Source organism: Amphiura filiformis, unplaced genomic scaffold (genome assembly GCF_039555335.1).
Source record: "Amphiura filiformis unplaced genomic scaffold, Afil_fr2py scaffold_48, whole genome shotgun sequence".
NCBI lineage: Eukaryota > Metazoa > Echinodermata > Ophiuroidea > Amphilepidida > Amphiuridae > Amphiura > Amphiura filiformis.
The window spans coordinates 193303-206371 of record NW_027305512.1 but is presented as its reverse complement, the minus strand read 5'-3'; the positions used below and the strand labels follow the sequence as shown (position 1 = coordinate 206371).

Sequence of the window (13069 nt, the reverse complement as noted above, 5' to 3'; positions counted from 1 at the left end):
ACGTTTGTTTCTTGACTATCGACTCATGTTTAACCAGTCTTTTCTCAAATTGGGAACCTGTACAAAGTAATGTGAATGATGCGCCATGTTGCAAAGGATTCTGGGAAGGGTAAGATATTTTCTCTGCCTTTTGGTCATGCTGCAGGAAATAAGTGACATATAATAAGGTCATCTTGAATAGATGATATTGACCATACAGACTTGGTAATGCAAACAGGAAATTGCTCATCCAATACATCACCTCAGGTAATACCAAGGTTAGTTAATTTAAGTCTAACCCTAAACCTAACCCTAACTCATTTAACTCCTGAGATGATGTTTTTGAGGAGCAATTCCCATCTTCATATCAATATACCAGTACTGAAGGAGAGAAAGACAACATTATAGTGTATATTTAAAATATAAACATCTTGGATTTCCATTGTATTGAATGTTTTTGTAATTTTTTTCAGAACTTGAAAACTAGCTTTCATTTCCATTGCTAAAAAATTGTCCAATCGAGTCAGCTAAAATTGCACTCCACAGCGGAAGTATCATCGTTATTAAGTTCAAATTTGGGATGCACCACTGCTGAATTCCTCTCTCAATATCGCCACATCCCGATAACTACCAACACTCACTATGAGCCAATATGGTCTCAATTCTGATGACAAAGTTCAATAACCTCCATTCAACATGCATAGCTCAAAAGTTAACCTCAAGGTGTGGAGCATGAGATTTTGTACCCAACACACCCAAAGGTCATTCTATGCATGTAGAAGTCTATTAGGGTTAAAGAACTGTGTACTTACAGATGAGCATGATTGAGATGCTAGTGATTGTTGAATATCAGAATCAGTTGATGCAGTCACCCACTGGTTAATCTGAAAAGGCAAAACAAATGAAAGAAGAAACCATTAAAATAAACAATTAGAATAATAGGGGGATAAAAATAAGTGGGTAATGGTGAATCCAAAGAACGAAGACAAAAACACATCAAGGATCAATAAATAATACAAGAGCATATACCTTGACTATAGGAACAACTGGAAAGAGAGCAAACTACACCAACTTGATGTGGGTATTAAGTAAAATACAGACTAAACGGTACGCAGAGGGAGATAAAAAACAACAAACTAATGTAGGCATAGAAGTAGGTCAACTTCTTTAGCCAAAAATTACCAATTCCAAGGCCCGCAGAAGGGTTAATTAAACCTGCAAAAACAACAGGGATCAATATGAATACAAAAGTGCAGTAGTACAAGATATGGAAAACCAATGACTGTGCACATAAGCTGACATGTTAAACCAACAACCAGTGCAGGCACAAAAACAGGCAAAGTTAGATGGCCAAAAATTGCCAATTCCAGAGTCCACAGAAGTGTTAGGAAAACAAAACAAAAGCACACGGAAGTGATGAAAATCACTGTGCACATATGCAGAAAAACAACAACAGCAAACAAACATGATGTTGTCGTTTGTTTGTTAAGACAGTATATAAGAGGGGAACAACATCCCATGGGGGTGGGGACTCACTGAAAATGGGGGATGGGTATGGGCCTAAATTGAATTTGTCATTAAATGCAGCATTTGAGGCTGCATAATCTGTGTACATCATCATCATAATAATACAAGCAATTATACATGATAGATGTAACTAATCAAACAATGCATTGATTTCAGTGAGAATTCTGGCACATATTGCAATATATTCCAATGTAACTTTGGTGGAACCTTTATTTAAATGTAATTATATATTGCTGAATTGTGGATGTTTGTGAAACCAATATGTGACAAGCATTGAAATTGATATGCTGTAAAAAAACAGGAAAACTGAAACTAACAAACAGAACATGACATTTTCAAAAAGAAGGGGTTCCACACACTATTTTTCATTTTGTTTTGTGACGTGGAATTCACTAATGATATAAATCTGTATGAGGAGTTTAGATGCACAATGGGATATATCCAAAGGCTGTCTTGTATTTTTTTACCAATAATTGTTATAGATATCTTTGTAATGGCTTATTAGGAAGGGGTACTGACACAATTGGAGAGCGTGTAATAGGGCTATTCCATTTAAAATCCACACTACCTCTGTGGAAGATTTTAGAAATATCTGCTACAGGGGTATATGACCCAGAAATTGGGCTATTCCACTTAAAATTCATACTTCTCCTGTGGAAGATTTTGGAAACATCATCCACGGGGGAGTATGAATTTCAAAAGGAATGAACACATTGGCTGCTCCATTTGAGAATCACTCACCCTTTGTGGAAGATTCAGATTGAATCTTTCTCAGATGGTGTATGAAATTCAAATAAAGCTGCCTAATGTGTTCATTCCCTTTGAAATTCATACTCCCCTTGTGCAAGATAGTTAAAAAATCTTCAACAGGGGTAGTATTAATTTTAAATGGAATTGCCCAATTTGTGGGATAGAATACACTTTTCAATGGGAGATGAATTGTGCAGCTAGGATGATGTTACGATGAGATTTATTCTGTGTTGTCAAGCATTTCCAATGATAATGCATACCCCAACCCTCTATACATTGATTAGGATTGAATGACCGATCAGTATCAAGAAATAATATAATTCATCTACTAAAAAAACAATCAATTGATTGATCACAGGCAATTAATAAATCAATTGATCATTTGCCGGGATCATTTGTTTGAGATATATCAATTCCTTTCAAAGGACAAGAAGCCAAAATTATTTCACATTAAAATCAAATTTTTGATGACGGCTTATCACTGGTAGTTAAGTTTATTCAAAAACCACACCTCAAACATGGGGAAAATTAAACTTGATTCCAAAGTAAAATGCATGTGAAATTCTCTGCAAGTATCAGGTGTGAATGGTCACACAAACAAGGTAACAACAAAACACCAAATATAAATAGTGCCTGATATGATATGGATTTACGTATTGGTACGCAATTGTTATCAGTTATCTTTTGTTGGTCCAGTAGGGCAAATTCTGAGGGCTGGTGTTTGCGGTGGTTTTCCAGTCGCGTGCCTGATAAGTAGCTAAGTCATTAGGATGAGACTTTATCAGATCTTATTTGTATCTCAAACAGTACCAGTGATAAACTCATTACTAAATGCATAAACAACTTCCACCCTCAACAGATGACAAGCTTCCACAACAAGCAAGGCCTAAAACTAAATTGGCTTATTCCATTTGAAATGCTATCTTATCTCCAGTTGAACTTTATGGCCAGTCCAGCTGGGCATTTTATGTTTAAAATCTTACAGAAAAGCATAAATTTACAAAAGCATGGGTCAGTCATGCTATATGGAAAATGCAGTTTGTGTAAGTGCTGTGCCCAGAGGTGTGTATGCCATTCTATACCAATCCACAATGTTGAGCATTGCATTATCTTTAATGCATAACATAAGCTTAAGTACAAGCTAGTAAAGCTTCTTACTAAATGCAAGACATGGTTATTATAAGATTTTTAGTAAATTTTACAATTATTTCATACGTCATAAACAATGTGGATAAATATTGTAATCCAAATTTTACAACCTGTCGACCTATGACAATGACAGCACAAAGGATTCAGTCTGGGAGCCGGGTATGAGAGGTAAACTTGCCTTGTTGCAACAAATACACAGTAAACAGCTATTCAAAAAATGATTTTGGTCAGGCATGTGAAATTTTCTTTAACATAGTATGACTAGACTAGACTAGTGCTTGGTATTTTCCATGGATATATCTGATACTGTTATCAAGATAGACACATGTGTTATCATATTGACTGCATACTGATACATTGGTGAATCAGCTTAGAGGCTAGAATGACCTCATGTTTTGTGCCACAGATATCATCAGAGAAAGAACTTGGTATTATAAGTACAAATGAGTGTGGGTATGTTTTAGGGTGTGCAGAAAGCTAACATTTACAGGCCCTTCAGGTCTTTCTTATGAAGCTCATAGGTGAAAATATTGATGGCTCACAAGAATCCAGGGCCATTGCAAATTTTAAAGGCATTTGGCCCAAGAGCCTGCCTATTAAATAGAGGCCTGTATGGATGTGCGCGAGTGTGAAGTGATGGGTTGTCTGGCCCCAAAACTTCAAAAGATCATGGGCACTTCGGTCTGTAAACATTGACCCCGGGGGGTCAAGATATTAGAAATTTATCAAATTTTACCCCCTAAATGGCTTAAGACACTAATACGGACCTCTACATGGTGTAATGTGTATGACAATTTTCTCACTTCATGAGTAGGCCTACTAATAAAGAGAATAAACTGGAGCCATACAAATTCATTTTCATTGTTTTGGTTTATTACTTGTGTACCTGAGTAGGCCAGCCATCCCCAGAACCATCTCTGCAAATAAGTGAACCTTAACATCGAAGATGGGTTGAAATGACAACCCTAAACGTCGAAGATTTAGAGAATACAGGTATTGTTTTTAGCCCCTAGAGTGCATCTATCGTCTCATATAACACGGGCGACATCATTATTTTAAGTTGTTTTACGCCAAAAATAATGATGTCGCCCGTGTTATATGAGACGATAGATGCACGACAGCGGCTAAAAACAATACCTTTATTCTCATTCTTAAACACTTCAATTCAAATACAAATATCATTCAAATTTTAATCAAATTAAATCTACATTTTGCAAGGAATTACCTAGGGCTTAAAATCGACCAGTCTCGTTGTTGCTGTGCACCTCCGATTGGTCCAAATAGCTTAGTACGCATATATCGCGTTGACCTTTTACACGCTGACCCGTGTGATATCGTGTCATATCACACGGGTAAAGCTGGGTAAGAACCAATAAGATTGCAGAAACGTTCTCAAGTGTTTAAGAATACCCTTAAAAGGTAATACCCCTTTTGCTAAAGCGGGCGTCTATGCCAGCAGGTCATAATTCAACCCTTTTCCGCCATTTTTTGTGACAAGCATGTGGTCCTGTGGTTCTTGAGTTATGTTGTAAAGAGGGCTGAAACAACAACACTTTAAAACATACATAACTCATTAAACAACAATGCAATAAATCAAGCAAGTTTTCAACGATTTGTAGAATGAACTTTTGCAAAACATCAAAGTGTTATTTTTTCAATAATATATTGATTTAGATAATGAAAATCATTTTGGATGCTTTCCATTAACACTTTCCATTAAATAAACTGAACATCATGGTATCATCTGCTTATCATCTGTTAGCACTTTTTATCAGCTGTGTCCAGGGTTTTCTGTTTGAACTCAAATATACGTTCTATTTACAGATGATATGATTAATGAGGTGGTTTTCATAAATGAATGCAGGTCTTCATTAGATGATTCATTTGTGTTTCTATGAGAAAATTGGTGTGTGCAAGCAGTTATTGCATGGTGCCATCTTGTGTGTTGTAGTCTTTTTGTTTTAATGCCTATCACACAGTACTGCCAAGGATGGTCATTTAATCCTATGACCCCCCCCCAAGAAATGACGCATAGCGCCGACATCAAGGCTGAAGGCTGACTACCATAGTGCAGAAGCTCTATCACCTGGTTCCTCTAGGGGGGTTATATTAGGCCCCATTAGCATAGTAAGAAAATCGGGGATATCACTGTTTGCAGGGGTATCCCCAGTTTATCGGAATTGTACAGGAATGTATCCCTGTTTCACACCTTTTACAAACGCACACACCCCACACACAAATAGGTTAAGTTTTCATGTTTAGCAAGATACTCAAGTACTATCTGCCTGTTCCATCATGCTCCGCTTTTGATAAAAGTGGTCTCAAACTGTTCCACTTTGAGTCAGACTGTCACATCAGTTAAATGTGGATTATGATGACATAGAAGAATCCTATGGGAGGAGCGGGGGTTGCTTGATTCACACTTTGACAGGAACTTTTAAACGACTACCCAAATTTGAGGATTATTTTACCTAATAACGGCCGATTTGACCATTTTATTTCTTAAATAGGGACCTTGTTGGATATTTTTACGGTTGATTTGACAATTTTTTTACCATTTTTTCTCAAATCAAGACCCATGTTTAGGGATTTGTTGCAAAAAAGTGACCCGTTAGAGGTACACATCCCGTATACCTTATATGCGTGAGTACCCCACGGGGTGGGGATGGGTGGGTAACGTAGACTCTGTAACTTTTCCGTTAGCATGGTTAGTTACAAACTTACAGCCGGGACAAATGTCCAGGAACTGGAGTAAAATTACACGTAAAAATCTACACGTCCCTAAACAAATATTACCTTTTTATCAATATACAATGTATTATTATAATTTGCAATTCATAATTCCTTGGTTTGAAGCATCACTATTGAACTTGTTGTAACTGTAAATGCCGGAAATATGTCGATAGGCCTTATGTGTCCTGGCTCAATTTCCTATTTAAAGCTCTAAAAAGGTTTGGCCGGTAACTTTGAGAGTACTCTTTTAAAATGTCCCAGGTAGATCCCAGGCCCTTTGAGATGCATTACATCGGGGACACATTGAGCTGTTACATCCCTGGCTAAACCTCGGTTAAGTCCCTGCTATTGCCCAGGTCCTGGAGGGTCCAATTTTGTCTAGATCATGGGATTGGGCTCGGAAATATGTTCTACATGGGAGGTTTCCCCATTACCTTTGTGATATTTTTGTTTCAATATTTCTAACATCCACTCTGTATGAGTAAAGATTGTTAGCTGAACTTTTTATTGGTCTTGATAATAATTCAAAATTACACAAGATGACAAGGCAAAAATATGAATGATTATCTTTATTGACCCTTCTAAAGATTATTAAAAAAATATGGCACTGAACAGCTGATATGGCAGTTAAATTACGTCCAGTATGACGTGAATGAATTGATACGGAGATAGCAGACATCCTGAATTAAATGATAACCACTTTGACAAACAGTACATCATCTAGCAGCCATTGGCATTCACATGGCATAACACATGCTATCTTCTCATAATTAGTAAACAAGTGAGACAAAGAATGGATCAATAGGGGGCAGTATGTAGACCTGCAGAAGCACACGAAGCCTCAATAAATTAGTTACCATATCAATTATTTAATGCTTTACATGCATAGGCTTCAACATAAAAAAACAAAGTTTTGAGATATTTTCTCAATATATCAAGAGCTATCTCAAGAACCACTGAACCAATACTAGGCTTATTTGTACTCATTTTAATGCATTTGTCCTCAGACATTTGTGATCCATCAAAACCGACCACTTTGTGGCTGGCTTCATTAGCAGATAACAATGAAAAAAGATGAGAAAATATAAAGAAAATAAAACGAAATTAAAGCTTGTTTTGCCTCATAAAACATTTTTGCTGTATCTGATTTCAGCAAGTAAGGTGTCATTTTAAAGCTGAAAAACATTGTTAACAATCATATCAACAGTTTTGATCCCTCAAAGAAATTTGGACTTGCAATAAATTGTGGTTTATATTATGATGGTAATTTGGTATGAGAATTATACTACAATAGGGATGTGCCGCTAACATGGATCACATTTTTCACCATCTGGCAATGACCCCTTTTTGGGGTAAATTTAAAAAAACCTCTCTATTAAGGTAAGCTAAGGTACCAAGATACCCAAACCGAACTTGAGTACCCCCAGGATTAAACGTCAATATGTACATGTTTCATTACTAAATGTTACTACTTTCATTTGCAGTATAACTTGGTCAAAATGGGGGTAATATTGGGCTATTCAATTTGAAACCCATACACGCCCTATGGGTCATAACCAAGACATCTCCCACACAGGGAGTGTTGATATCAAACAGAGTCATTAAGGTAACCCCATTTGAAATTCACACTCCTTGTGTGGAAGATTAAGATCATTTCTTCCATCTGGGGGTGTATGGATTGCAACTGGAATAGACCATGTGATGGGAGTTGGATCAAATTTACAATGATAATAGTTCTCAATTCCAAATTGACATTTTCTAGCCTTTTCTTCAATTTGCATAATTGGATCAATTGTTTCTTCTCTTCTCTTCTTTGAAGTGGTTTTCAGCTCAAAAGCGCTATATAAATTTGGTATATATAAAATTTACTTCAGTAGAAAAAACATTCAGGTACAGTTTCTGATCAAAAGGGCAACAATTCCAAATAGGTTCAGAAGCATTGCAAAGGTTAGAACTTGCAGTGAGGCGTTTCACAGCCCACACTGCATGTTCAAAATGCAACAATATGGCAAGTAAAAAACCCTGTTATTTCTCCACCAATTACAGTAATAGTTTTTAGAGTATTGCTCTGTTGTATTCTATTGTGCTGTTTTCTGTCTGTCATGCCACCTGTCTCCTTCCCTCCCTCTCTCATTTGCTTTCTCTTGTTCTTTCTCACTGTACCTTGTATTACATAACTGAAGATATACACTATTATCTCCAAACAAGTCCATGCAAGCTTTCTTCAAAAACTTCACACAACAACTCCATCTAAACAACACAAGGGATGCCTGGCTCATAATTTTACTCCGCCAGAATTGTGCAGAAATGACATCTCGATCATCAAGCCTCTTGAAAGTTCAAACTTTCTCTTTTAGGTAACAATATGATAAGCTATTGTTAGCTTTTGTGTAGGAGTGAGCTATCAGGTTGTACTTATAAATAGCACTGTGGCTGGATCATGTGTGTATGGCCGAACCTGTTACAGCATTGGCTGCTGGGTGCATGAACAGTGACAAAAAGATTTGAGATATTTTCTAAAATATCAAGAGCTATCTCATGATCAAGAACCACTGAACCAATACTAGGCTTGTTTGTACTCATTTTAATGCATTTTCCATGCTGATTCCAAATATGGTAATGAATATTTACAAATATGAAATTTTTGAAATTGAAAAAAAAATTGAAACTTGTCATCTTGCTGTTGACACCTGCATTATGAGAGTTAATTTTGGGATATTCCATTTGAAATCGGCCATACCCTGTGGGAGTATGTTTTTCAAATGGAATTGGCTAGGGTTAATTATTTTGAAACCCCCACTCCCTATGTATATGGCTTTCCCCATATCTTCCACAAATGGAAGTTACCCAATTGTCAATTCAATTTGAAACACAGTGGCTAAATCTTCCACAGGGGGAGTATGGATTTCAAATGGAATACCCCATTATAACAGAATATGTTTTAAACAGTTTTTTCCAAAGATACTCAAAATATTTCTTTCCAAAGTAAATCATATATAGCTGTTAAAATTTCAACAATAATTTAATTGCTGATTGTCTCATTGGAGATGTGGTGATACAGGCAAAATGGGCTATCCCAGTTTAAACCATACACTCCATGGAAGACATTACCTTAACCTTAACCCTAACCCAATGAGAGCTCACTAAAGCACACTATTAAACCACTGCTCATGCATGCATTCCATGTGATGTGATGACGCAATCAGTTAAGTCATATATACTCAGGAAATTGCTGGCTGGGCCAGCGTAACCCCCCTGGCTAGCGGCTGGTGATCTTCTGCATGGCATGAGGTTCAAATCCTAGGGGTACAAAGTGACTTCTTTGCTTTCGTTTCTTCTTTCCCTTCCGATTGCAAATAAAACCAATGTGATAGGCCAGAATCTCAAGTGGAGAGAGGGTAGCAATCAACTAACCTCCCAAGTAAGTATACAGACAGAGTGCTATTCAAATTGGTTTCTTCAGACGGCAAGTTTCAAATTTTCTTTAAAAATCCACAAATTTCAGAATTGTTCATTTTCATGACCATATTTGGAATCAGCATGAAAAATGCATTAACATGAAACAAACAAGCCCTGTATTGGTTCAGTGGTTCTTGAGATATAACTCTTGATATTTTGAAAAAAATTCTCAAAACTCATGCTTTTTACGTTGAAGCCTATGGCATTAACTCCATTGCCTAACATCCATCAATCTGTAATACATTGAGAACCATAGCACTCCACATGGAAAAGATACCATTGATAAATAGTATGTATAGTGTTTACTTGAAAATACTGCATTTTGATCAAAAACCTAAATCTTAAAACCAAAATCTTGTTATTCTCATCCCCATTTTACTTCAAGGAGGTATGTAGGCATTGACAGAAAATCCTGAAATACTGATGCGGCAAATCCTGAAAATCTGATTTTTTCTATATTTTCTACAGGGAATGGAAGATTCTGTACTCCTGATTAATCTTGCTAATTCCAATCATAATCTTATCCCTAACCCACTCTCATTCCTTATCCTAATATCAAAGCCTTCGGGGGCAAACACGATCAGAGTCTATTTGAACAACCATCATTGGCATTTGTATTCAACCTGTGTACATAGTCCTTGCCCTTAATAATGCTCTGCGTGCAGGTCATAGGTTTCAACATAAAAAGTTTCAGGATATTTCCCCAAAATATCAAGACCTATCTCAAGAACCACTGAACCAATACTAGGCTTGTTTGTATTTATTTCAATGCATTTTCATGCTGATTCCAATTATAATATGTATGCAGTGATGTATGTATAATGTATAATTCTAAACATTTTTGAATTCTTAAGAAAATTTAGAGCTTGTCAACGACACCTGTGTGGAGAGGCTTAGTAAGTTGTGACAAGATAGTTAGGTTGTTTGAGGCACCTATTTATGGTACACCTCTCATTATTATGTTAACTTGACAAGACTAACATATACAGATAAATGTTGACAATGTTCTCTTGATAAAACAAATTGATGCTACTGTTCTATTTTGGGAGATACTTTATATGGTGGGTGCAGTCAAGTTGGCTCAATCGATAAGGCATTCAACTATAGTGCGAGAGGTTGCGGGTTCGAACCCTGGCGGTGCCTAGTAAGCTCTCTGCCCCCTGTGTGGGAGTCATGTCTTCCATAGGGGATGTATGGAATTCAACTGGAATAGCCAAAAATCAAGTGCTAAAGAAGAACCATACTGCTCAATGTGATATGATCTGGTCCACTCAGACTTAAGTTGGCAAAATTGAGTTAATGTGGTTAATACTATTTCACTTTGATCACTACCTGATATAAGCTTACTGATGATGAAATCCCCAGATTCCTGGCAATTTTATGGCCTTTTTGTTTTATATTCTTTTGTTACTTTGTTGCTTTTTGCGCCTTATTTTTGCATATATCTCAATTTAATTTTTTTGGAGTTGCAGATTTTAAAACAGTAGACCTTTTTTTTCTCTGGGGAGGGCAATTTTGTGAAAAGTAAACCTTCCTCCCAAAATGTGGGCCTGATATCATTATTGCTGACTTTGGTCCGACTTAATAGATTAGATTGTGTCACACATCAGCAGATGAGATTTGAATTAATTTTCTTTACATCACTGGTGATCTAAACATATGCATCTATTGTGTAACCACTAATAGCTACTAATCAGAGTAAAGAATAAAGAGTGTCTATTTTGGGAGAGGCTTCAGTTCTATTTATATACATGTGTTTAGCAAGGATGTTTAGCTCTGCGTGGTGGCTTCAACATAAAAAGTCAACATTTCGAGATATAGAAATTTGATGAAGATGACCACTTTGACCAGCTTCAGCTGCTTTTGAGCTATACAAGTTTTCTTAAGAACCACTGAAGCAATACAAGGCTTGTTTGTACTCATTTTAATGCATGTTTCATGCTGATTCCAAATATGGTTATTGAATTTTACAATAATTGAATTTATATAAAATTGAAACTTGTCATCTGCAGTCACACCCACGTGGGGAGAGTTCAACATCGGAAATACATGGGGGTGGGGTCACTAACAAAATTATACAGATGGAGTATGGTCATTGAAAAGATCCGATGTCAGAAAAACATATTTGAACAACAACAAAAGCTGTAGATTTAATGTTCTATCTCTGGCAATATGGTCCACTATTAATGACTTCAACCACAGAATTCAATAACAGATTGCTAAAATGAAAATATAAAATTTGCAAACACTTGAAGCAGTGCTTAACAGATAGACAAAGTCTCCTTTATAAACATTGCACTATTCCACTTGAAATCCATACACTCTCTATGGAAGACATGACCTTAATCTCCCACACACGGGGTGTAAATTTCAAATAGACTCACCCATTTAGGTACTCCCATTTGAAATTCACACTCCCTGTGTGGGAGATTAAGGTCATGTCTTCCATAGGGGGCATATGGATTTCAACTGGAATAGTGCATATGACTACCTTACTCTCAACTTCTTCAGTCAGTATAATTATGTTTTCTGTTTGATGTGGAAGCTTGTAATCCAGTGCATACAGTAATAAAGGAAATTGATTTCACTCACTAAATAGTCTCAATCCCAAGGCAGAGTTCAATAACCCTCATGTAACATACTAGCTCGAAAGTTGACCAAAAGTTGCAGAGCATGAGTTTTTGTACTTGATTATCTAAAGGTCATTGTACGAATGTGTAAGTATATTGGGGTTAAAGAACTGTGTCTGATAGATGAGTTTGAGATTCTCTTTCCAGGTGAATGACTCAAAGGTGCTGTGTAACTACACTGCACTGAATAGGTGACTGATTGTTTTTTACTTTTTTTAAAGCAAAATTGATTTGCATAAAGAATAGATTCCTATTTAAATGTTAGTTTTCACTGATCCCATTGTCCCCTTTCAATTTTGAGCTAAGCAAATGTTGTAAAACAAAGAAAATTACTATTTCATTCCAGCACCTATAATGCGTGTATTATCTTGCCGGTTGTATTATTATCATGAATATTGGCGTAGCTTCACAAAGCTGGGATAAACAAATAAGATGTACGACAAATAGTGATATGCACACAGTTTATACATCAAGACGTAAGGCGAATAGTGATATGTACACAGTTTATACGTCACTGATTCAATGGCAATAAAACATATGCACGCGATGTATTTAGCCACCACTCGATAGGTGAACTATGAATAAAACCAGAGATCTTCGGATTTAATATAAAAACTTAATTTTACTGTAATTAGAGCATTTCAGACGTAGTCTTTTCATGTGGTATTTTAGTACACCATTGGGTATTACAATCATGCAAAAAGTAGAAATTCAAGAAAAATTGAGGGTGTCGCTGTGGAGCAAATCACACATTATGGCTTTCATAAGTTTATGCACAAGATCAAAACAATGGTTTTGCATTTTGTGAAATATCCATTAAATTCTCTGGTTCCAAGCACTTC

At 36.4% G+C, this 13069-nt stretch overlaps 1 protein-coding gene across 1 annotated transcript in view; it reads right to left on the bottom strand.

Annotated features, from left to right (window-relative positions):
* Positions 1-236: 236 nt before the first annotated feature.
* LOC140144307 (uncharacterized) overlaps positions 237-13069 on the bottom strand; it is a 45611-nt gene continuing 32778 nt past the window's right edge. Inside the window, exon 9 of the mRNA XM_072166134.1 lies at positions 237-863. The gene's annotated coding sequence lies outside the window, so the exon portion shown is untranslated. The remainder of the gene's footprint in view (positions 864-13069) is intronic.